Raw genomic sequence first — 24,026 nt, forward strand, 5'->3', positions numbered from 1 at the left:
TAAAACAACAGCAAGCTCAAATCCCAACCGCTGCTCACCAATGTGAGAAGTTGGCCCGATATGCAACGTTCGCTATTCTAGCGACCGCTATGTATCGTTCCAACGACCCTTATGGTGTTTGGTTGTAAGTCAACCTATAGACCAGCTATCCTAGTAGCGTGGATACGAGCAGTCTAAGGCTAAAGACTCGAGAGGGCGTGTTAAGCCAGCTGTTTACCACACATGTACCCCTTGAACACCCAGTGAAAGGACACCACACAAGTGTTATGAAAATAAACAGTATATTTATTAAGAATCACAACAGCCCTGTACTCTTTATGAGGACAGGGTATTTAGCACGAACCAAATCTCTTTAGCAAATACTTTAAGTGCACAGTTAAAACAAGTGTCCGAGGACACGGAAAGGTTAAGGCAAGTCGGAAGCGAGGGACTCGGGACCCTAGAGTAAGGAGGCTATGCAGGCACTGAAATGCCGAGTTACCTAGCCACGAGGGCTGCGGCTGCACAAGTCTTACAGGCGTCGGGGTCTTCGCTGACGAGCCAGGAGCCGGAAGAAAAGGAGTTGCTGGCCGGCGACCAGTGCTGAATAGTTCGTAGAGATCCAAGCCTGGATCGGAGATTGATGAAACCTGAAAGCAGAGGGGACCAAGTTCGTACTACTAGCCAGTAGTCAGAGGGTACCAGGAAGGCACCGGTTGGCCGTCACCTCGACCAGGTGAGTGGGCGACGCTAGGCTCTGCAGTCTCACGGACCAGGAGGCGTTGTCGGCGACCACGGTGGAGGTGCGAGCTGTCCCACGACGGATGTCGCTGTCGGCGTCTTGAGTGGACCAGGAGGGTCCGGGGTGCTTCTCGAAAAGATGGAAGCAAGGGCCAGTCTGGAGCAACCAGACCGGCAGTGATGATTCTCGGATGTCGTCACAGAAGGACACAAGCCAGCGGCTAGTGACCAGACAACGTGCTGAGCAGCGAGCAGAAGGGCCCCACGCAGATCGTGGAGATGCTGGGAGACTGCACTTCGGTGCTGGAGTGGCTCAGGGTCGGGGCTTCTCGGACCCCAGAGCACTCACCAGAGAGTTACCTCGATGGTCGTGCTGGTTTTTAAGAGCGTGCAGGTTCTGATGATGGCCGGTCCCTCGAGGTCTCGTCGCACCCACAGATCACAGCTGAGCTGATGACGTGGGTAGAGGTCAGAGGTGCCAGGGAAGCCGGTTCTCGTCGAGCTGGGCCGTCGGATTCCTTGAGGAAGGACTTACAGCAAACCGCAGAGTTCTTAGATGGTGCCTGCTGATGCAGGGTGACTACTCCTTAGCCACAAGGGAGAAATCTTGAGAAGAGTCTTGAAGTCCTTTCGTAGAAAGTATTCTTGATTCAAAGATGATCTAATCTGGAAGGGTCCCCGCTCCGGCCTTTATCCTAAAGAAAGGGGTGGGTACATGACTAGGTCCTGCCCTAAGGGTGGGACCAGGAAGGGGGGTAGTTACACCCCTCTCCCCTGCCGGACTTTCCCCAGGCCAGGGCTGTCGCCCCTGGAACTGGTTCTAACCGGCAGATGCGTAGTGAGCACCGGGGTGCCACTCCGCAGTCACCTTCTCGCAAAAGCCCTACCTACCCAGAATACACAAACCCTGTCTGGGACGGTGCGAACACCGCCCTCGACAGGAAACCCTTTGTCCAAGTGCTCCTCGCTGGAAGGACTCCCAGCAGCAGGAGGTCAGACTCGTGTCTGTGGTGGCAGCGTCCATTTTGTGGAGCTGAGGCTTTCGTTAACTTTAACCGGGGTTCACAGTTACGTACATGTCGTGTCCCTCTAGAAGGGCGGAATGCTAACCTCGTCGCCAGAGTTGGTGAGAGGGCAGCATCCCGATTCGTATGACACCTTACTCGACATGTCTTGATAACGCAACACCGAAGTTACCGATGTGGCACGCGTTATCATGGAACAGCCATTGGATCTTTTCTCTGCAAGCTGCAACCGGCTCGGCTCGGGCCAGAACACAGTTCACGCGAGCCCATGCACTCTGCCTTCAGGATTGTCAAGGCCTGCCATAGGAGTGACTGATAGGGACTCGGGTGTCCATTGTATGGTTAGATATAGAGCTACTATATCTAAAGCAAAGGGTGATTACACGACTTCGCCCCAGCTGTCATGCAGCCAGTTGTGTCAAATTTAGGAGGCCAGCCAGGGGTGGCATAATACATGCTGCAGCCCCTGGCGGCCCTGGGTACACCTATGCCCTGAGTTACAGGGTCTGATAGGGTGGCCCAGTACCAATTGGTAAATGCACCTAGGGTACATGTTGTAATTTAGAAAGAGAACAGCCAGGCTGTGGGTCTGATTGGCAGGCCCACAGCCAGAGAAAGTCGTAAACCAGTGAAACAAAAGCAAAAAATCTGGGTGATCATAGGATTGCAGACCCTACTCTCCTACAGTGGGGAGATCGGAAAGGGTGTAAAAGGGGTGGTATCGGGAAACACGAGCTGCAGGCATCAAAGGGGACGTGCTTAATGAATGTACAACTAAGACAATAGACCGGCACGGCAAGATGAGCCTCGAGCGGGGCCATCTGCCTTACAGTGCCACCCCCCTCATCATAAAGACACTGTCAAAGGAAACGTGTCTTCCGCAAGAGTTTGGGAATCCCAGGGTCGCGAAGCGGACAGCGTCCGTTCGCTGGCTACTTGAGGGCAAGAGACAAAATGGATGCCGCATCTAAGATGGAACCCGTGGGCTCGGATGTAGAAACCCACGAAACAAACGAACGGTTTAGGCTAGCACAGCGAAAACGCGTACACCCACTAAACTCGTCATTTGCGGTTCATAGATACCAGACTCGACCATATTCGTGCGAGTCGAAAACACCACTTACGATCGTCACGGAACCTCAGACGTTCCTTTTGCCCTCATGTAGGCAAGCACTAAGCGGAATCATATTCGATATTCATCAGACCATCTAGATGTTGCTGTAACATAATTTTATCCATCAGAGTTCCTTTGGTAACAGGCGGCTGTCTTATACATGTCGTAGCACAGAGGCCACATAAGGCAGGACCACACTGCACACAAAGACAACACGTGAACAGGAATGCTACAACAGCCCCGATGATCATCAGAATTTTCCAACCCCAAGTCGACATTAGGCCCCAAAACCACCCAAGCAGCGTCCAATCCCCTACGTCCACGTGTATGGACTCAGAGATCTTATGCAACTTTGAGATGGCTTGATAGACAGTCGGAGCGTTATCTGGAATGAAAATACAGCAGCTCGAATGGATCACCTTACATACTCCACCTCGATCTGCTAAAACAACGTCTAAAACCATAGGGTTTTGTAACGTCATAAGCCTATTCGCCTGAAGCTCTGCTGTAATATTACCAAGGGCACTGGCAGTGATATTAGCTGTTGATTCCACCACTCGGGTCAACTGTCTCAGGTTCCTACTATTAACCATAGGTCCCCAAAACGGAAAGAAACCCTTGAAAAAGTCTCCTGCCTCTTGACCGGCAGTGTCCTCTTCGCTAATCACGCCCCTCATAATTCGGGTCTTGTGGTAATCGGAGGCGACTGTAAAAGTCGGCGGCAACAAGTTCGCAATATAACATGTGCCCGCAAAGTCAAGGGGCAACCATGTATATGCACGATCATGACAGACAAAGTACGTACCCTTGGCAGTCAGAAACACAGGGGAAGAGAGCATTGGTAAGACATACGTCTCGGAGCAAGCACTCTCTCCAAGATGAGCTCTCAGGCTTCGGCCACGACCTTTTAGACAGAAATTACCAAGGTGGGGTACGATCCATATTGGAGACGAGCTTTTAAGCTGTCTTTCACCCACGAGCGCACTATACTCAGCCTCACTCAGATCCCTATAGGCTCGCACCTCTTCCTCCGGGATGAGCGACGGCTCATATATATCCCTATCTAAATCAGCAATCGCTATGGCCAGAGGCTTGTGATACGGACCGGGACCAAAGTGCGGAGGACGTGGCTCTCGATTGGGGTAGGAATCTAGTGCACTTCGAAACATTGTTTGGAATGCTCGAGCTGAACCCTGGGAACTATAAGGAAGGACCAAGTACGGAATTCCCTTATCGGTGGTATGTGGCATTAACCCACACACCCAACAATTGGTAGTGTTAACCACCAACTGATGTTGATGAAGGAGCTGAATGAAGGAATTATTCATAAATTCCTCACGTCTGACCTGCTCGTGTTGGGGTAGAATATGGAAGGAATGAGGAGAAACAGTGGGGGTAGGTTTAGGTTCAGGAGAAGGGGTAGGTGAGGCAGAAGGCAAGAACGTCAGTATCAGATAATACACCCCACCCGCCAATAGCGAGGAAACAGTTAAGAACAAAAGGAACACTTGAAACATGAAGCATTTTGTACGAGTAATTTGCTGCAACTTGAATCTTTGGGCCTAAGCTTTTTCCAAATCCACCAGCTTAGAGAACGGCATCCTCTAAAACCGTCCGCAACGTTTTTGACGCACTTCGTTCTGTGTAGCAGTAGTCATTCCCCAGGAGTTCCCAGGAACCGACGGCCTTCGACCTAGTGTCAAGACCTACTAACCAGAAGGAAGTACCCGCGCTGCCCTACGGTCCACCCGGATGTAAGGTATTTTTTATTTACAAATATCTACAAAATCTCCTAGCTGTGGAAGCAAAAACACATATCTGGAAACAAACTCACAATATTACAAAAAAACACAATTATACGAGTGTGTTCAGACTGAATGGTGTCAATGGGGTAACGTGGATGTCAAGGGAGAAAGCAAAAGCTTTTTATTAGTCTCTGGTATTGGATCGCAGAAAATAGCGGCTTCTCCCAGGACGTGTCTGTTCATCAAACAACTGATCCGATGGTGGGACAGAGTTCTGCTTATCAGTCAATTGTTCAGATCTTGAGTTTTTTGATGTCAAATGTTCAACAATGTCGTTCTGCTGCACTGAGGGTTCTCCAACAGGCTGAGCGTCGCTTAAAGGGACGAAGGTCTGCACGGTTTCTGTTTCGGACGAAGCAATGCCCTTCCTCATCCAAGAGTCTGCTGGTAAAGGTATAGGTACCTTTTTAGTATGGGTGGCATGCACCCAATTCTTGCGTCCTTCCAAACGAACAGCAGTCCTCGTGGCAAGAAGTACTTGATAGGGTCCAGTAAGGCGGGGTTCAAGGTTGCGCTTCCGTCCAAAGTTCCGCGTTACCACCCAGTCTCCAGGCTGGAGCTGGTGGCCTGGACCCTCCGTCTGCGTCAGCAGTGCTTCAAAGACCTGTTGGTGAATTAACCTCAGTTTAGCAGTCAGATCATGCAGATAGTCGATCAACATTGGGTACTCAAGATCAGAGAACACACTCGGTCTAGGGACCCCCCAAACATTTGCAGGGCGGCCGAACACAATCTCGTAGGGACTAAGCCCTACTCGGGAGTGTACAGTCGTCCTAGTGGACAGAAGAGCTAGAGGCAAAGCGTCAGGCCACGAGAGACCAGTCGTAGCTTGAATCTTCGCCAACTTCAATTTAAGGGTGCCATTATACCCTTCAACCAAACCTGCTGACTGGGGATGATTGGCGCTGTGGAATTTCTGTGTAATTCCAAGGCCCTTACACACACTCTTCATCACACTCCCCACAAACTCACTTCCGTTATCAGACCATACAATTCGTGGCATTCCATACCGAGGAAAATATTCCTTCAGTAGGATTTTCGCAGTGGACAGAGCAGTGTTATCTTTAAGAGGGTAGGCTTCGATCCATCGGGAGAAAGCGCAAACCACAACTAAAACGTACTTCAGGTTATTGCATCGCTCCATATGGATGAAGTCTAGCTGAATCACTTCAAAGGGACATGAAGGGGGAGCAAAATGGCCAGGAGGTGTAGGGGTTCCCTTTCCAGGATTGTACATCATACATATCATACAATTCTTAACCAATCTCTCAGCACACTTTGTAATACCATCATTCTTCCATACAGGGGACAACAACTTACAGATACCTTTCGCACTAATATGTGCCAAGCCGTGTGCCATCGTCACAACAGCTAGCACATACGCATCCGGCAACATCCACCTCTTATTTTCCGACAAATCAGTCCAACAGCCATTCGCATCCAACTTTCCCGTACTCTCTTTCCACTTCGTCTTTTCAGACTCAGTGGCCTCGTTCTGAATCGCTTTCACACTCTCGATGGTGTCCTCACACATACCAGTCTCTGTAGGCCACCTAACCGAACTCGCCACATACATTCTAGTACTGAGATTCCGGGCAGTCTCCTTAGCGATTTCATCCGCAAACGCGTTACCATGACCAACATCATCCATCACCTTACGGTGTGCACTACATTTAATAATCGCCACCTGCTTGGGCAATGTAAGTGCATCCAAAAGATCATTCACGAGCTGTCCATGCTGGATCTTCGTACCATGCGATGACATAAAACCTCTCTCTCGCCACAAATGTCCAAAGCTATGTGCCACGCCAAATGCGTATTGGCTGTCAGTAAACACATTCACCCGTTTCCCTTTCGACAACACACACGCTCTAGTCAAGGCAATCCGCTCTGCCGCCTGAGCAGAATTCTGATTCAATCTTGCAGTTTCCACAACAGTATTCAATGTCACCACAGCATACGCAGTCGTTACATCGCCATTCGGCAACTTAAAACACGACCCATCCACATACAAGGTCCCATCGGGATCTTCCAATGGAGTATTTTTCAGGTCAACACGACCTTTTGTTTCCTCCTCTGTTCGTAAGTAGCAGTCATGAGGTGCTACTTCATCTGACTCCATACTGATTGGCAACAGAGTCGCCGGGTTCAGGACGTTGCAACGTTTTATTTGAATGTGACTTGCCAAAAGCGTCAACTCATAACCAGACAACCTTGCACTCGTCAAGTGCTGAGTTTTCGTACGATTCAAGAGAGTGTCAACTGCATGCGGAACCATCACCGTAAGCATATTATCCATGACCAATCCTGCAGATTGTCGGATGGACACCGCAGCTGCCGCTGTTGCTCTCAAACAACTCGGCAATGCTCTAGCTACTGGGTCCAAAGTCGAGGAAAAATATGCACATGGACGTTGCTTACCGCCGAATTGTTGCGTCAAAACACTCAAAGCACAACCTTCCCTATCGTGAACGTATAATGTAAACGGCTTACTGTAGTCAGGAGTCCCTAACACAGGAGCCGAACACAACGCATCACGCAGTTCAGAAAAACTTTTCTGACATTCTTCCGTCCATGGTAAAGGAGTTGGAACATCCTTGCACGTAAGAGCCACCAATGGTTTCGCTAGCAATGAAAAATTCGGGATCCATTGCCTGCAGTATGACGTGATACCTAAAAAGGCACGCACATCTCTCTGAGTTGTTGGCACAGTCATTCGGGCAATCGCTGCAATTCTCTCTGGGGTAAACCTTCTTCCCTCCTTTGACAATAAGTGACCTAGATAGGTTACTTCTTGACAACAATATTGCAGTTTGGAAGGTGACACCTTGTGATGTAAGTCACAGAGATGTTGCAACAACGATACCGTAGCAAGTTTGCAAATGTCCTGAGTATCTGCAGCCACCAATAAGTCATCGACATATTGGATCAAGGCCGCACCGGCCGGCAACACAAACGCATCAAGTTGGCCCTTCAAGGCTTGACTGTATATCGATGGACTCTCACAGTAGCCCTGAGGGGCGCGTTTAAACCTAAAGCTGCGGCCACCAAGAGAGAAACCGAAAAGGTCTCTACTTTCCTCTGAAATCAGAATGCTGAAGAAAGCATTCTTCAGATCGATCACCGAGAACCAAGATGCAGAGGCTGGAATCAGAGTCAGTAGCGCCGTGATGTCAGGCACCACAGGGAACTGAGGAATCACAATTTTATTCACCTCCCGTAAATCGATAACAAAACGATAAACAGGGGGTTTGGATGGATCAGTGCGCTTCAAAATAGGAAGTACAGGGCTATTGCACACGTTTCCCAGAGTCTCCTCGATAACATCTTTCTCAATCAAATCGTAGATAATTGCTAACAACGCTCGCTCACCATCAAGGGAGATACGATACTGGGGAATACGTGGCAGTCGCACATTATATTTCAAGTGAACAACATAAGGGGAGATGTCAAGCAGGCCCACGTCATTGGGACCTGTTGCCCACAAAGATGCAGGAAGAGAACTCAATTCCGGTGGAAGCTTATCGATGGATAAGTACATAGGGGAGACAACTCTCTCACCCAACGTAAGCTTTACTCCCGCAGGAGAACAATACAAAGTCGCATACAGACGTTTTAGCAAATCCAGGCCCAAAAGATTTTCACCACAACCAGTAGTCAAAATCAACGGAGCCTTTAGTTCGCGAGGCCCAATTGTAAGAGGCAAAGGGCACAAAACCGGATTGCTAACAGGGGCGCCAGAGAATACAACGGAAACATTTGTTAAGCCAGACAAAGGTGCGCCAGGGAGTTTCGAATGTATGATGGAACTTTTCGCTGCACCAGTGTCCAACAGAAAATGCTCAACGACGCCCGAGTTGGCAACTGGGACGTAAGGCCCTCTCTGATCAACCGGAACTGATACTACTCCCTCTCCTTGTCTATGGCTGTCCTAGTAATTACCGTCGTCAGCATCCTGATCGACGTAATAATCGTCCACATTGTACTGAGCAGATCGCCCTTGCGACGATCTGCGCTGATCGAAACAATTATTAGAGTCAGAAGTATTAGTGTAACGATCGTTTTGAGCACCGCGACCTCTACCACGTGATGTCTGTTGAGGACCACCACGACTTCCTCTAGGCGAATTACCATTATTACGATCACTCAAAACTGGACAATCGAATTTCAAATGACCCTCTCCTCTATAATAGGCACACTGATTGTACCCTAACGAAGATCTCTGCGAAGAGGAATCATTTCGTGATTGTGACCTATTCGACTGAGACTGCGATCGATTCCGTTGTTGCGAATCATTCTGATTCGAACGTGGAGGATACGCTTGCTGCAACAACACTTTAGTTTTGAGTGCTTTCGTCTTCTTGTCGGCACGATCATTCTCCTCTTTCTCTCTATTCTCGTAGTATTGGGCCGTTGCCAACATTTGAGCAGAAGTGGAAACAGCCCATGCACTTTCTGAATTTCGCAATTTGTTGCTTAAGTCAGGCAACAAATTTGAGACAAACTTATCCACAAACAATCGCTGACCTCCCTCAGTACCCATATCCTGACCACTATGATCAATGAAAGCCTCCTCAAATCTCGTAAAGAAATCAGAGACACTCTCATCCTTCTTTTGCTTGCAAGCGGACAGTTTGTCCCAATTCACCTTCATAGCTGGCATAAGTGTTTTCATCAGAGCAATAATCCTCTGAGGCAAAGCCGTAATTAACTGATCAGGCTTGGCCCCACCAGCTTGCAAAGCGTCAGCAGCCCGCAATGCATTCCAATCACCGCCTAGTTCCCCCGCATGATCTTCCTGACGAATCTTTGCCCATACCGGTTGCGGTACGACATTGCCAAACAGCATATCGATATCGGCAAGATTCATTATCGTAGCATCAACAAGCTGCGATAATTCTTTATAATACCCTGCAGGATTTTTGCGAGGGTCAGGCAAAGATTGCTTTACCTGCAAAACTTCCGACCGTTTCCATGGAAGATGTATCCACACTCTCTGAAAGTGCGGCAAGATCGGTGGAGCTTGAGTAGCATCACCTGGCATCCACACTGTTGGAACTTCGCGCATGGGGTACTGACCAGGCGCTGCAAGCGGTCCCTCGATGTCCTCTAAGAACAATGCCCGAGGCATTATAGAAGGACGAAAAGACAACAACTGCTCGACAGCACGTCGAACGTTGGTGCCCACCAACATTCCGCTCGAAAACTGAAGCTGAAGATCAGTCAAAGCAGTCATGACATCGTCAGATGCATCAGCCGATATTTGGTCACGTAGAACCTTACACATTTCTTCAAAAACGTATCTTTGTGTCGGTATGTTGAATTGACAAAACGTATCCAACACCGCACGTGGAGGATTTCTAAGGGGGTATTTCATCCAACCCATCGCCATATTATACAGTGCGGCACGTTCCCGACTACCGGGAAGCTGACTTCGTCTTTGAGGACCGTCCAAACCAGCGGACTCAAGAATGGGTCCAAGAGAATTGAAGAAGTTAGCAGCAACAGAAGGGGTACGACGTCGGGCAGATGGAGAAGAATAACACAATGGGGTAACAAGAGAAGTACCAGGAACAGAAGAAACAGCAGGAGTAACCAGAACAGCAGGAGCAGCGGAAGCAGGAGTATGAGGAAGTACAAGCGGAGGAGCAGTAGGGACAGAAGCAGGCAGAGGAGCAGGAACGGGTTGAGGAACAGGGACAGGTTGTGGAACAGAAGCAGGTGGAGGAACAGGGGCAGGAGGAACCACAGGAGCTACAGTACCCTGTGCATACGGAGGTGGTGACTTCAATAGATAGGACAACAAGGGGTCCTCTACTGCTTTCTTCCTTCTTATCCGTACCCGTCGGTAAAGCGGGGTAACACTTATCTACAGACATACGCTGCAATCTATCGAAAACTTCCTTTTCCTTTTCCTCCTTATCTCGCTGGAACTGCTCTGCTTTTCTTACCGTGGTAACAACTCCTTCTCTCTGATTACGTTTAATCTGCCTGATTTCTCTCTGTTTGGCTTCTTTACGCCACAACCGAAAGGAATCAAACATGGCCAGCCTTGATTTTCTTTTAAACAATTTAGCTTCAAGATTGTCTAGAATCGGGGTCTCAAAACTACCATGAGGTGGCCAACTAAGGACACCGTCTTTTTTAGTATAGCGAATCCAATACTCATTGAATGTAATTGGACCCAAACCATGCTTACTGTACAGCTCATAAGTTGGAGTTCCAACCGGAGGTATCGGACACGAGTCCTCCAGTCGGGAATCCGCACCACAACGTCTAAAACAACTGAACAAAGTACTACAGCCAGGCATCTTGCACACTAACCGAGTTTCACAAACGTCAAGGGTTATAGGATTAACAATGTCCCTGCAAAGAGCAAAAACCCTCGGTTTTTGGCGACTGCAGACGTCAAATATCACAACAAAGAACCAAGTACTAAGAACCACAAATGCAATGGAACCATGCAACAAATAAGCACCCACAACTAAGGACTCTGGGAGTGACCCACAAATACTTAACTCAAAGATCGATGTCGTCACCAGGAAGGCCCGTCAATCGTCTCGCTGTACCAAGGTCTACGCCAGGCGCCAAAACAGGTCTACAGTCAGGGCAGCAGTCCGTCACAGCCGTCAGGAGGCGGGGATCTTCGGGGGAAAAGTCGTCGGGCCACTTGTTTCGACAACAGGATCGATGAAGCGGGGTGCACCTTCCCTCGGAGATTTCACACGAAGTTCCTCACGATCGTCGGGCTTGGACCGGTACCACTGATGCAGCCCTACGTTGGGTGCCAGGGATAACACCTAAAACCTTTGTGGGTAACCTGTTCCGGCGTACAAATGACAGAGACACGGGACACTTCCTTCGGCGTCAAAGATTCAAGGTTTATTACTGCAGGGAACACAGAAGTCACAGGAAGTACAACATGTGTAGGTTCGAGGAGTCTGATTCGACTTGCCTCTGTGGGTCGCTCCTTTTATACAGTTTTCATGCATAGAATATCATAGTACACAAAGGTTTACAACTCGGTTCCCACCGTAAAGACCATAAGGGGTTGCTTTCATGTATTCAAGGCCCGGAACATAAGCACAGAAACGTTTGGTAGTTCCCAACTGTAAAAACCCATCTTCCCACCATTAGTACATTCCAATCAGCAGTAAACAGATCGAGGAAGGGACAGAAACAGGTGCAGAGGAAGACAGAAACAGTGGGGAGATCGGAAAGGGTGTAAAAGGGGTGGTATCGGGAAACACAAGCTGCAGGCATCAAAGGGGACGTGCTTAATGAATGCACAACTAAGACAATAGACCGGCACGGCAAGATGAGCCTCGAGCTGGGCCATCTGCCTTACAGTGCCATCCCCCTCATCATAAAGACACTTTCAAAGGAAACGTGTCTTCCGCAAGAGTTTGGGAATCCCAGGGTCGCGAAGCGGACAGCGTCCGTTCGCTGGCTACTTGAGGGCAAGAGACAAAATGGATGCCGCATCTAAGATGGAACCCGTGGGCTCGGATGTAGAAACCCACGAAACAAACGAACGGTTTAGGCTAGCACAGCGAAAACGCGTACACCCACTAAACTCGTCATTTGCGTTTCATAGATACCAGACTCGACCATATTCGTGCGAGTCGAAAACACCACTTACGATAGTCACGGAACCTCAGAGGTGCATGCAAGAGACGGGTGTAAGTTATCATTGCAGCCTCTCTAAGAAGAAGATATTTGTTAGTAAAAGAAACAGGCAAGCCATAGGTGGTGCGAAGAGTAGGGAATGGTGTGAAAGTTGAATGTGAGAACAGTTGGGAAACCCATATTAGCCCTCTATGTCGCCAGGACTTCCAGTAAAAGGGTCTATCACGTATCAAGAGGGAAGTGTTATGCCAAATAGTGGAAGCAAGAAACTCAGCGATAGTCATGGGAGGATCAGGAGAGGAAGAGAGAAGCAATTTAACAGTGAATTTGTGAATGGGAGTAGGAAGAGAGGAGGGCTTGCGTAAGAAGGAAAGATACTCAGCGAGGGAGAAAGGGGAAAGGAAGAGACGCTCAAGTTTAGCCCATAAAGGGCAAGGGGAAGTCGGGTCTTGCAACCAGAGGGAAGCCTGTCGCAGCAGAAATGCCTTATGATAGACTGGGAAATCTGGAAAGTTGACTCCGCCCTCTGATTTAGGACGAATAAGTCGGGCAAGGGACATTCTAGGTTTTTTGTTACTCCAGAGAAAAGATGTCAAAATTGAGTTAATTCTTTTGAAAAATTTAGAGGGAATGGAGACAGGAATATTAGAAATAGTATAGAGGACTATGGGAGACAGCATCATTTTAACTGTATCAAGGCGGCCCCACCATGATAAGTAAAGGGGATGCCACCTAGATGTTAAGTCTGATAATTTTTGAATGCATTTATTCAAACAGAGGGAGACCGTGTCTGAAATAGAAGGGGTAACATAAAGGCCAAGATATTTAATGTGGGAGGAACTCCATGTAAAGTGGGAGGCACTAAAATCAGGCTTAAATGTGAACTTCGTCAAGGGCAGAATCTCACACTTGTCATTATTAAGCTTGTAACCAGATATCCGGGAATAATCTTGTACTTCAGCAAGAAAGGCAGGAATGGATTCAGCTGGGTTGGAAATAAAAAGTAAAATGTCGTCTGCATACGCAGCAAGCTTAATTTGAGAATCTGAAGCATGAAAGCCATGAATGTTCGGGTTTTGACGGAGTTTGGATAAAAAAGGTTCTAAGGCTAGGTTAAAAACAAAAGGGGATAGGGGACATCCTTGACGCACACCTCTCCCTAAATCAAAAAAGGAGGAGACTAGGCCATTGGCGCAAACCGCCGCACGGGGATTGGAGTACAATAAAGAAACCAAGGAGATGAATTTAGGACCAAAACCAAACCATTTAATGGTGTGAAACAAATAGGTCCACTCAACCCTATCAAAAGCTTTCTCAGCATCTAGGGCAATTGCTGCAAGGGCATCGGGTAATTTATGAGATTTTGATAGAACATTAAACAAAAGTCTAGTATTATCCGTGATAAATCGGCCCTTGACGAAGCCTGATTGTTCCTCGCCCAAAAGATCTGGAAGTAAGAGGTCAAGACGTGCTGCAAGTGATTTAGCGAATATCTTGTAGTCAATATTGACTAAGGAAATGGGCCTATAATTCTTACAGTGTTGTGCATCTTTCCCTCCTTTGGTATGAGGCATATGTGGGCATCGGAAAAGGAACCTGAAGAGGCACCTAGGGCAAGAAATGAATCCAATAAAGAGTGTAGTTTTGGGATGAGGAGTTTTGAAAAATGTATGAAGAACTCAACAGTAAGACCATCCAGTCCAGGGGCTTTGTCTTTTTTCAGAGTTTGGAGTGCTAGAAGTAATTCATGCTGGGAAATATCTAATTCTAAAGGAGAAAGGTCGAGAGGGAAATTGTCAGGTTTGTGTATGGTAGAAAAGAAATAATCTAGAGATTGGGTAGAAGGTTGAGTTTCAGAAGAGTACAGAGTTTTGTAAAAAGAGGAAAATTCGGTGAGTATGTCTGCATCTTTATGTTGAAGATTAGATTGAGCATCATAAATGGATTCATTATTCAATTTGTTGTGTTTAATTTTCAAATAGTTAGCTAAGATTTTCCCGGCCTTATTTCTACCACCATAGAATTTTGCACTGGATTTCAATAAATAAAGGGAAGCATCCTCTGTAGTTTTTTTGTTGAACTTCATTTTGGCATTAACGAGGGCTGTTAGACTGTCTTGTGAGTGAGAAGTAAAGTAGGCGTGCTCCAATTTCTTGATATCCTGGAGAAGATCCCTTGTGAATTTGCGGGCAATTCTTCATTTTTTTGCAACATATCCAATTATAAAATCCCTAGCTGAAGCCTTAAAGGCATCCCAGATAGTAGATTTTGGGATGGAGGGAGTGTCATTGAACAAAAAATATTCATTGAAGAATTCAATAAAGGAGGTAGTAAATTTGGGATCCAACAAAAGGGCGTTATTAAAGCGCCATTTTTTTGGTCCAACAGGTTTAGGTAGTATATCAATATAGATTATGGTAGGAGCATGATCTGAAAGCAAAATTGGACCATATTCAGCATTGGTAAGAGTTTGGGCAATATTGTGAGTAACAAAAATATAATCAATTCAGGATTGGGAATGATGGCATGGGGAATAGAAAGTAAATTCACTTGTTGTTGGGTTACATAAGTGCCAGGCGTCAATGAGTTTATGTTGAGAGATAGCCTGGGTAAAGAGCTTGTGAGGCTTATTTGGAACATAGGGAGATTTAGAGTTTCGGTCAATAAAGGGATCAAGAGGTTGGTTACAATCACCTGCTAAGATAAAGTTATCGTCAGTAAATCTGGAGATATGATGGGAAAAGTCATGCCAAAACGCAGGATCTCCACCAGTGGGGGCATAGACATTGAGAAGGGAAAGCGGAACACCCTTTAGAGATAGCTTAACATGTAGCCATCTGCCTGTAGCATCTGATTCCTGAGCAATTAGGGAATAGGATAAGGTTTTACGACATAATATGGCTACACCATTCCGTTTACCATCACCCTCAGAGTAGTAAACCTCACCCACCCAACCCCTTTTGAGCTTGGCGGATTCTACATCAGATAAATGAGTTTCTTGTAAAAACGCAATGTCTACATTTAACCTGGCTAAGTGTGATAAAATTCGCTGCCTCTTAATTGGAGAGTTGACGCCCTTAACATTCCACGTAATTATTTTCAATGACATAATACATAAAATAGAAGGAAAGAGAAATGAGTAGCAACATAAAAAGGGGAGCCCATGAGAAGAGGTGAGTAAAAGAGAAGAATATGATCATAAATGCCAAAAAGGAGGTAGAAAAGGAACAGGGAAAGGAAGAAAAGTATCGAGGAGAGGAGAAAAGGAAGATAGAAACAAAGGAGAAGATAAGGAGCCATAAAAGAAGAGGAGATGTTAAGAAATCGAACAGTAAAGACCCAAGACGCATGAGACAAAAACCTGTAAAAGGAAAGTTACAGGATATATAGATGAGTAGTACAAGCCCCACCAGGAGCATCCAGCATGCTGCTCAGCCCACTCAACTGTGGCTTCTCTGACAGATTCCCAACATTCTGAACAGCATCATCACAGAAACATTCTACTGGTGGTAAAATAGCATTGCGTTTACAAGAGCAAGATATAACATATCCCCCTTTCTTATACGGAAAAACAAAATAGATAGAAATTGAAAGAGGAGAATCTAAGAAATAGAAAGGAAAAGTATACAGAAGCAACAAAAAAGGAAGAGATGAGAAGAAAGAACATAAAAATGCAAAGAAGGGTGTGGCCGGGCAAGATGGCTTATCGGACGTAGACCGTCTCGGCTCCCGGTCCACGCGCTGCTCCGGCCCGGCTCTGAGCGGTTGCAGAGCTTCATTAATACCATCCGTCTTTGCCTCCTGCACCAGAGAGTACGGGGAACACGTGAACCTGCCCGGATCGAGTTATAGACCGCTGCAGTGTCGAAATCTGCGGCACGAGGGAGAAGACGTCGGAACTAAAAATGACGGACGGACCTATTCCGAGGACGCCGCAGCTGGAGACCCCTTTGTGAAGGTACGCCGGAAGGCTGCTTGTGGCTGATTGGTGGCGGCTGCCGCTGGATGCATCGCGCTGTGGGGGCCATGTATGCGGTCTCATGCTGGAATCGTTATCTAACGAGTCCCCGCTATTGCACTTGCCTGACTCTAAAATGCTGCGCAACGGAGGAGCAGCACCTCTATAGGCATGTGTTAACCCCAGGCTCTAGGTCCTCATTCACTACAGTCCACCCCTGACTTCCCTGCCTGCCACATCTTCCCGGTTGGGGCCCTGAGACTGTTGGCATCGCTGGGCTGCCCCGTCGTTGGATCCCCTCCGGGCCTGTGACTCTGAGACGACATTGGCCACGAGTAAGCGCCATGAGGCAGAGGCGGACTCTGGCATTCAATCCTCATGCTCCTTAAAGACGCCAGCCCCTAACTGTCTGAGACCGCTCTGCTTTATATTTACTGCGAGAACTCCCTCAGGTCTGGTCTGGAGGTGTTATAAACTGCCCTGTATTGCCACAGGGTCTACTCACCAGTAGCATCCTCCCATCGCGGTGCTGACCAAAGCCGGGCAGGGCACATCCCCACCAGTCTGCTTTTCATTGGTGGGGCGCCGGTACCTCACTGGGGCTGCCTCTGGAATCCCGGCCTCTGCCTGACTACATTGCCTTACTAGCTCGCTTGAGGCACAACCAGCTTCGTCGTCCCTGGTAGCTTGTCAGGGACCAGCCTGCCCTTCGCCATATCCCGCCGAAGAAGGCGATGAGCAAGCAGACGGGTAAAGTGTCAGATTTCTTTGTACTTCCAGACAATCACCTGACGTTGAGGGGAAATGCAGGATCTACAACCATGGCGATCATGAAGGCGGATTTAGCGGCGATGTTTAAGGATTTCAAAACGGAGCTTTGCAGTGAACTGAGCCAAGACATCAAATCATCTATTGACCAGCTGCGAACAGACCTCACAGAGCGCTTGACGTACCTCCAGCAAGACATGGACTCTGTTGGCGCCAGAATCCTTGATCTAGAGTCGAACGTCCAGGAACAAGAGAAGATAACTACTGACTTGCGTGATGATGTTCGTCTCCTCCAGGATCAGCTCCACCAGACTATGCTCAAGGCGGAGGACCTTGAAAATAGATCACGGAGGGAGAATATACGCATTAAAGACCTTGAAGAGGGCGCAGAAGGGCCTGACCTGGCGGCCTTTGTAGAGGGCTTGTTTGCAGAGATCTAGGCGCCGCAGACGTTTAACATCAAACTGGATAGGGTGCACCGCGTGGGTAATCTACAGACTTAAGAAAAGAAAAAGCCACGCAACATCTTGGCAAAGTTTCATTCTTTCAAAGTGAAGGAGGCGGTACTGCAGGCTGCAAGAACGAAGAATTCCATCTCCTTTCAAAGCCACTCATTCTCTATCTTTCAGGACCTTGCACCGGCTACTCTGGCACGTAGACAGTTGTTCAGAGGTGTCACCACCAAATTGCGGGAAGATCACATTAAATATAGGTGGACCTTTCCATTTGGCCTCAGCTTTGACTTTAAAAATAAATGCCGCCATCTCGCGGAGTTGAGGAAGGGCTTGAGCTTTTGGGCCTCCCGACGGACGACTCCAATACTGACCAAGGTAAAAAGGGAGATCACGCTTGCGGATCGTTATCGACTTCTGGATGGTCCCGGGGCGCACGTAGGGGCCAACGTTAAGTTCTGGAGGCCCGCTCTTGACTGGCTGCACTTTCTGTCCTCTACGTCTGAGAGGGGTTTTGGAACGCCGTGGACTCCTCCCCGCACCTACAGCCGGCAGTGGGGGTAGCACGTTGGGCTGATGGTTGGCCCGGATCTCGACTTTTGGTTGAGGCCTTTGCTACAGAGACATTTCCAGACCTTTGCTGCTGAGACACTGCTGACCGGGAAGGACTCGGAGTAGACGGGGACTTACCATATGTAAGAATAGAGCCTTTTCCTTATTGCTCCAACTGCCCTACTTGTATGCTAGTGCTATTTAGGAGTGGAACTCCCCTTCCTATATCGAGACTCACATTGTGTCTCACTCTCCTTCATATGCGATCTGTATATGACTTTCCTTCGGGGGGAATCTGTACGTGTTAATGGTTCCTAGTCACACTGCGAGGATGTTATGGTTTTACTCTTGGGTTTGTGGCCTGGGTGGGCGTGGACAGGGACCTCGTGCACATTTCCCCCCTGGATACCATGGGGATGTTATGACCCAGCGGGACAGTGTATATAACTTTTGCATTTACAGTTTTTTCTATGTTTGTTTTTATTTTGTTGGGGGTTTGGGGAGGGTTGTGGGTGGGACATGGTGGCGGATTTTTAACAGGTTGTTATACTAGGCCTTTGGATAACCTAACACTTAGAGTTGGAATGAGAGGGAACTGCAAACATCTCGGGGGTTCGTTAGGACATGCGACACACAGCTGGGTTGTAGGGTTATCCAAGCGTAGGCCTCCTTGTCAAGGGTGATATGGTACTCACCTTTGGAACTTGGAACATCAAGGGTCTTAATTCCCTGCAAAAGTGCTAGAAGGTCTGGAAGTATATTATGGATCACCATTTAGATGTGGTGGCACTACAGGAAACACACTTAGCTAGAGCTGAGGATACTCGCCATCGACATAAACAATTTCCATTATTCTACAAATCCTCAGCCCCTACAAAGTATAGGGGAGTGGCACTTCTGTTCCGCTCTTCCTTGCAATTCCAGCCCTTAGCTGTTCTCAGCAATAAAGGTGGCTGTTGGCTTATGGTAAAAATGCGGTTGAGGGGTAAAACCTGTACCTTTGTGGTGGTATACGCACCCAACACTGGACAGACACCTTTTTGCACACGTTGTTGGGGATACTTAGATTTTGTGGAGGGGCGGATAATCCTTATGGGCGACTTCAACTTGACTTGGCAAAAGGACTTTGACAGCACACACCCACAGCGCCCAGACTGGGCCTTCTTTTCCACTGATATTCAACAGCGCTTTCAGGACATGGGTTTGTTGGATTCCTGGCGGGCTCTTTATCCTCATACCCAAGACTATACTTTTTATTCTCATGTGCATCGTTCATACTCCAGGCTGTATTATATCTTTATTAGCCAATCTTTGCTAGGTTCCCTCCAGGATGCCAAGATATTCCCTCTTTCAGTATCCGATTATAGCCTGTTCTCTATTTGCTTGTCCTGGTGTGCAGATGCTCCGTCTGCTCCAGGTGGTACTTTCCGGCTTCGCTGGTGCAGGATAAGTAATCTTGTGCTAAACTTAGGGAAACAATTACGGAATTCTTTGCTGTTAACCATCCAGAGGACATGTCGGAGTTTACCACCTGGGATGCATTCAATGCAGTATTTCGGGGGCAATGCTTTGCCCTTAACTCAGCATTGAATGTGCAGCGTGCTAGAGAGAGGGAGCAGCTAGAACAGGAATTGACAATTGTCAAAAACACACATAAACAGAACCCCACTGGCCAAACCCTTAACAATCTGACAGCACTCCGCAGTAAGCTTCAGGCTATTTATAACAACATAGCAGAATTCACACTCCTTAAACTCTGCCACTTATCATACTCCCAGGGTAACAAAATCGGCAAGCACCTAGCTAGGCAACTGTGTGATAAGCGGGAGAGGGAATACATCAGCAGAATACAGAACCCATCTGGTATGGTTACACACAGAGATGAAGATAAGGCAGAAATATTTGGCTCATTTTATGAGGCTCTTTACTCTAAAGATGATTTGTACCCAGATGCCCAGCAGGAATATCTGAGGGCTATGCTCATACCTCAGGTCTCCAGTGAATGGAATGAATTGCTTTCTGTGCCCATCACTCTTGAAGAGGTCACTCTTGCGATTAAAGCCCTTAAGCCTCACAAAGCCCCAGGCCCGGATGGGTATACCTCTCTTTTCTACAAAACCTTTGCCCCTGACATCTGCCCTTAGCTCATGTGACTCTATAATAGATGGCCGAAGAGGGCGAGTCCCCACTGTCTATGACTGAGGCTATAATCTCAGTGATTTCGAAACCCTGTAAAGATCCCCAACATTGAGCTTCATATCGCCCCATCACGCTCCTAAACTTGGACACCAAACTATATTCTTCTATTATTGCCAAACTGTTAAACGATCTCATGCCTGATCTCATATAGCCTAACCATTCTGGGTTCATTAACGGCCGCCAAACTCACAATAACACTCGTAGGCTTAATCACCTCATTGAAAAGGTCAACAGGCGCCTAATACCCGCCGTTTTGGTGGGCCTGGATCTGGAGAAAGCCTTTGATCGGGTGGACTGGTCTTTCCTGTTCCACACCCTCAAAGCATTCGGCTTTTCCGTGAAATTTCTCACCATGATCCGCGCTAATTATCTGCAACCTCGCTCCAGAGTGGTAGTTAACGGGGTACGTTCATCCTCCTTCTTCCACTCTAGAGGCACTAGACAGGGGTGCCCTCTTTTGCCCCTCCTTTTTGCCCTTAGCATTGAGCCCCTAGCACAGGCAATCAGAACTAATCCTGTTATACAGGGGATACCATTCAATGGGGAACAACACAAATTTTCCTTATTCGTGGACGATGTCCTTTTGTGCCTCGATGAACCAGACAAGTCCCTACCAGCCCTACAGACTGAACTAGAACGGTACAAACTAGTTGCAGGCTTTAAAATACATTTTAGTATATCCTATATCCTGAACCTCACATTGTCACAGGCAGAGGTCCGTAGGCTTCAGCCTCTTATCACCCTCACATGGACTTCTTCTCCCCTACAATACTTGGGAGTCCAGTTAACACCAAGGGTAGACAGGCTCTATGCGGCCAATTTTCCTTCCATTCTTACTAGAATCCAAGCTGAACTTACAAAATGGAAACCCCTCTTCTTATCATGGCTTGGGCGGATACATGCAGTAAAGATGACGCTCCTTCCTTAGCTTCTTTATCTCTTTCAGGCCCTGCCCATAGTACTAGAGAGGGACTTCTTCTGCCGAGTTAAAACCATAATTCTACAATTCATCTGGCAAGGGGGACATGCTCGTTTCTCTTTCTCTCTGTTGCAAGGGAGGGTGGAGTGGGCCTCCTAGACATTCACCTATACTACAAAGCGGCGCAGTTGAGAGTTCTGGTTGAGTGGTCAAAAAAGGATTCTGACAAGCATTGGATCCATATGGACCGTAGTGTGACTGGCATGACTATTTGGGATCTTGCCTGGTGCACTAAACAAGATTAACCTAAGAATGCATATATTGCTACACCCACACGCACCACGCTGAAAATATGGGACATGGTGACAGGAAATGACAGATGACCTCTTTCCCCTAGAAAGGATGTCTGCTGTCTTTCGAGATGATTTAAAAAACTTTGAATTCCAATGGGGTCCCCTCGTCACCTTCCTCTCACGTGGTCTACCATCTGCTGTATGCCCTTCATCCATTAGAGCTCTTCATCTTTTTCAACTTTAATGTGCGTTACATACCTTTAATCAGAGTCAATGTCTGATCTCGCCACCACCATGGGTGGGAGGGGGAGGGAAGCGCACAAAAGTACACAAATTTACCTCTTAGAGTTACCAGGGCTGGCGAATGGATTGAACCAAAAGTACAAAGTGCTAGCAGGAAAACAAAAACCACCTCCTCAGGAAGACTTGCGAGTTGAGGTTCCTCTCCAACACTCTTGTTTCCTCTCAAACAGGTGCTCATTCTCACACCCATGAACATGACAGGCTGTGAAATATGAAAGTCAATGTGCGCAGCTCACCCTATGATAGCGTACATTCCACTTAAAGTAGTGACTGACCCAAAGTAGTAGGATACCGTAGCACAAGAGGGCTAACTCTTCCAAGAGAGCAGGAACTGACACAGTTAGTTCATGTTGTATTGTTGAACCTCTGCTTCCACGTCGTAATTCTCAGGGATGAGAGCCCATGAACAGATGAAGCAGCAACAACTGGAACTCGCATGCTTGAGTTGTGGGTGACCGATTGTCAGGTCACTGGTGGGGCTTGAGGTGCCAGTTAGTATAAATATGCAGATTAGTTACAGAGAAATTCTCTCACCTTGACAGAGGCTTGCCTGGTTCATCAGCTCCTTCAAGATCAGAAGTACATCACGTTTGAAAATGAAGGCCTTGTCAGGTAGCACACGGAGGTTGTTTGCATCAACTCGTTGCCATAAATTTGTATTAATTGACTCCAGGTAGAAGTGATGAGTTTCAGGAGGATTTATTCTGGAAAGTTACAGGATACATAGATGAGTAGTACAAGCCCCTCCAGGAGCAGTCAGCATGCTGCTCAGCCCACTCAACTATGACTTCTCTGACAGATTCCCAACATTCTGAACAGCATCATCACAGCAACATTCTACTGGTGGTAAAATAGCATTGCATTTACAAGAGCAGGATATAACAAGAACATACCTTAGTTTTAATGGATCTTATTTTTGAGAGTTCAGTATCTAAACTAGTTGTGCCAACCTGAAAAAGTGCAGCACTTAACACATCTCCTAAGAAATGCCACACTGAAAGGATAGGACATGAACAGTTATCGCCCTAAGTACAATATCTGATACAAAGACATACTCATCAAATTACAATGCAATATCAACTCCAGGAGTTTCTTAACTGAAAGGATATTTTCATAACTTTCAAGTGTGTTTTCATCATGCTGAGCAGCCAAATCGGTGTTGCTAGCCTTTCTGAAGAAGATCCATTGAAGACGGCTGGAAATGGGGTCACTGTCATGATTTTACTTTATCAGTCTGCAGCCCATTTTCAATCAATCAATCAATCAATCAGTGACACTTATAAAGCGCGCTACATACCCGTAGGGTCTCAAGGCGCCGGGGGGGGGGGGGGGGGGCGGGGGGGGTGCCGCTACTGCTCGAACAGCCAGGTCTTCAGCTTCGTCCTGAAGGGGAGGTGGTCTTGGGTCAGGCGCAGGTCGGACGGGAGGGAGTTCCAGGTCTTGGCGGCCAGGTAGAAGAAGGACCTTCCTCCTGTAGTCGCTCTTCGGATGCGGGGGACGGTGGCGAGGGCGTGGTTGGCTGATCGGAGGTGGCGTTTGGGAGCGTAGAAGTTGACTCGGCTGTTGAGGTAGCTCGGGCCTTGGTCGTGTAGGGCTTTGTGTGCGTGGGTGAGGAGGCGGAAGGTGATTCTCTTGTTGACGGGGAGCCAGTGAAGGTCTCTCAGATGTCCGGAGATGTGGCTGGATCGTGGGATGTCGAGGATGAGTCTGGCTGAGGCGTTTTGGATCCGCTGGAGTCTCTTCTGGAGCTTGGCGGTGGTCCCGGCGTAGAGGGCGTTGCCGTAGTCGTCGGCTGGTGACGAGGGCCTGGGTGACGGTCTTCCTGGTCTCTGTGGGGATCCACCAGAAGATCTTCCGTAGCATGCGTAGGATGTTGAAGCACGCCGAGGAGACGCTGTTGACTTGCCTGGTCATGGAGAGGGAGGAGTCCAGGATGAAGCCCAGGTTTCGTGCATGGTCTGTCGGTTTGGGTGCGGTGCCCAGGGCGGGAGGCCACCAGGAGTCGTCCCAGGCGGAGGGTGAGGAGCCCAGGATGAGGACCTCCGTCTTGTCCGAGTTCAGTTTCAGGCGGCTGGTCGTCATCCACTCGGCTACCTCTTTCATCCCTTCGTGCAGGTTGGCTCTGGCGGCGGCGGGGTCGTTGGTCAGGGAGAGGATCAGCTGGGTGTCGTCGGTGTAGGAGATTATGCTGAGGTGGTGTTTGCGTACGATGGCCGCGAGGGGGCTCATGTAGACGTTGAAGAGGGTGGGGCTCAGGGATGATCCTTGGGGGACGCCGCAGATGACTTC

General features: G+C 48.0%; 1 protein-coding gene across 1 annotated transcript in view; it reads left to right on the plus strand.

Moving 5' to 3' along the window:
* GPC3 (glypican 3) overlaps positions 1–24,026 on the plus strand; it is a 3,092,951-nt gene that overhangs the window by 2,298,495 nt on the left and 770,430 nt on the right. The window lies entirely within an intron of this gene.

The sequence above is a fragment of the Lissotriton vulgaris genome, chromosome 4_1 (assembly GCF_964263255.1).
Source record: "Lissotriton vulgaris chromosome 4_1, aLisVul1.2, whole genome shotgun sequence".
NCBI classification, from domain to species: Eukaryota; Metazoa; Chordata; class Amphibia; order Caudata; family Salamandridae; genus Lissotriton; species Lissotriton vulgaris.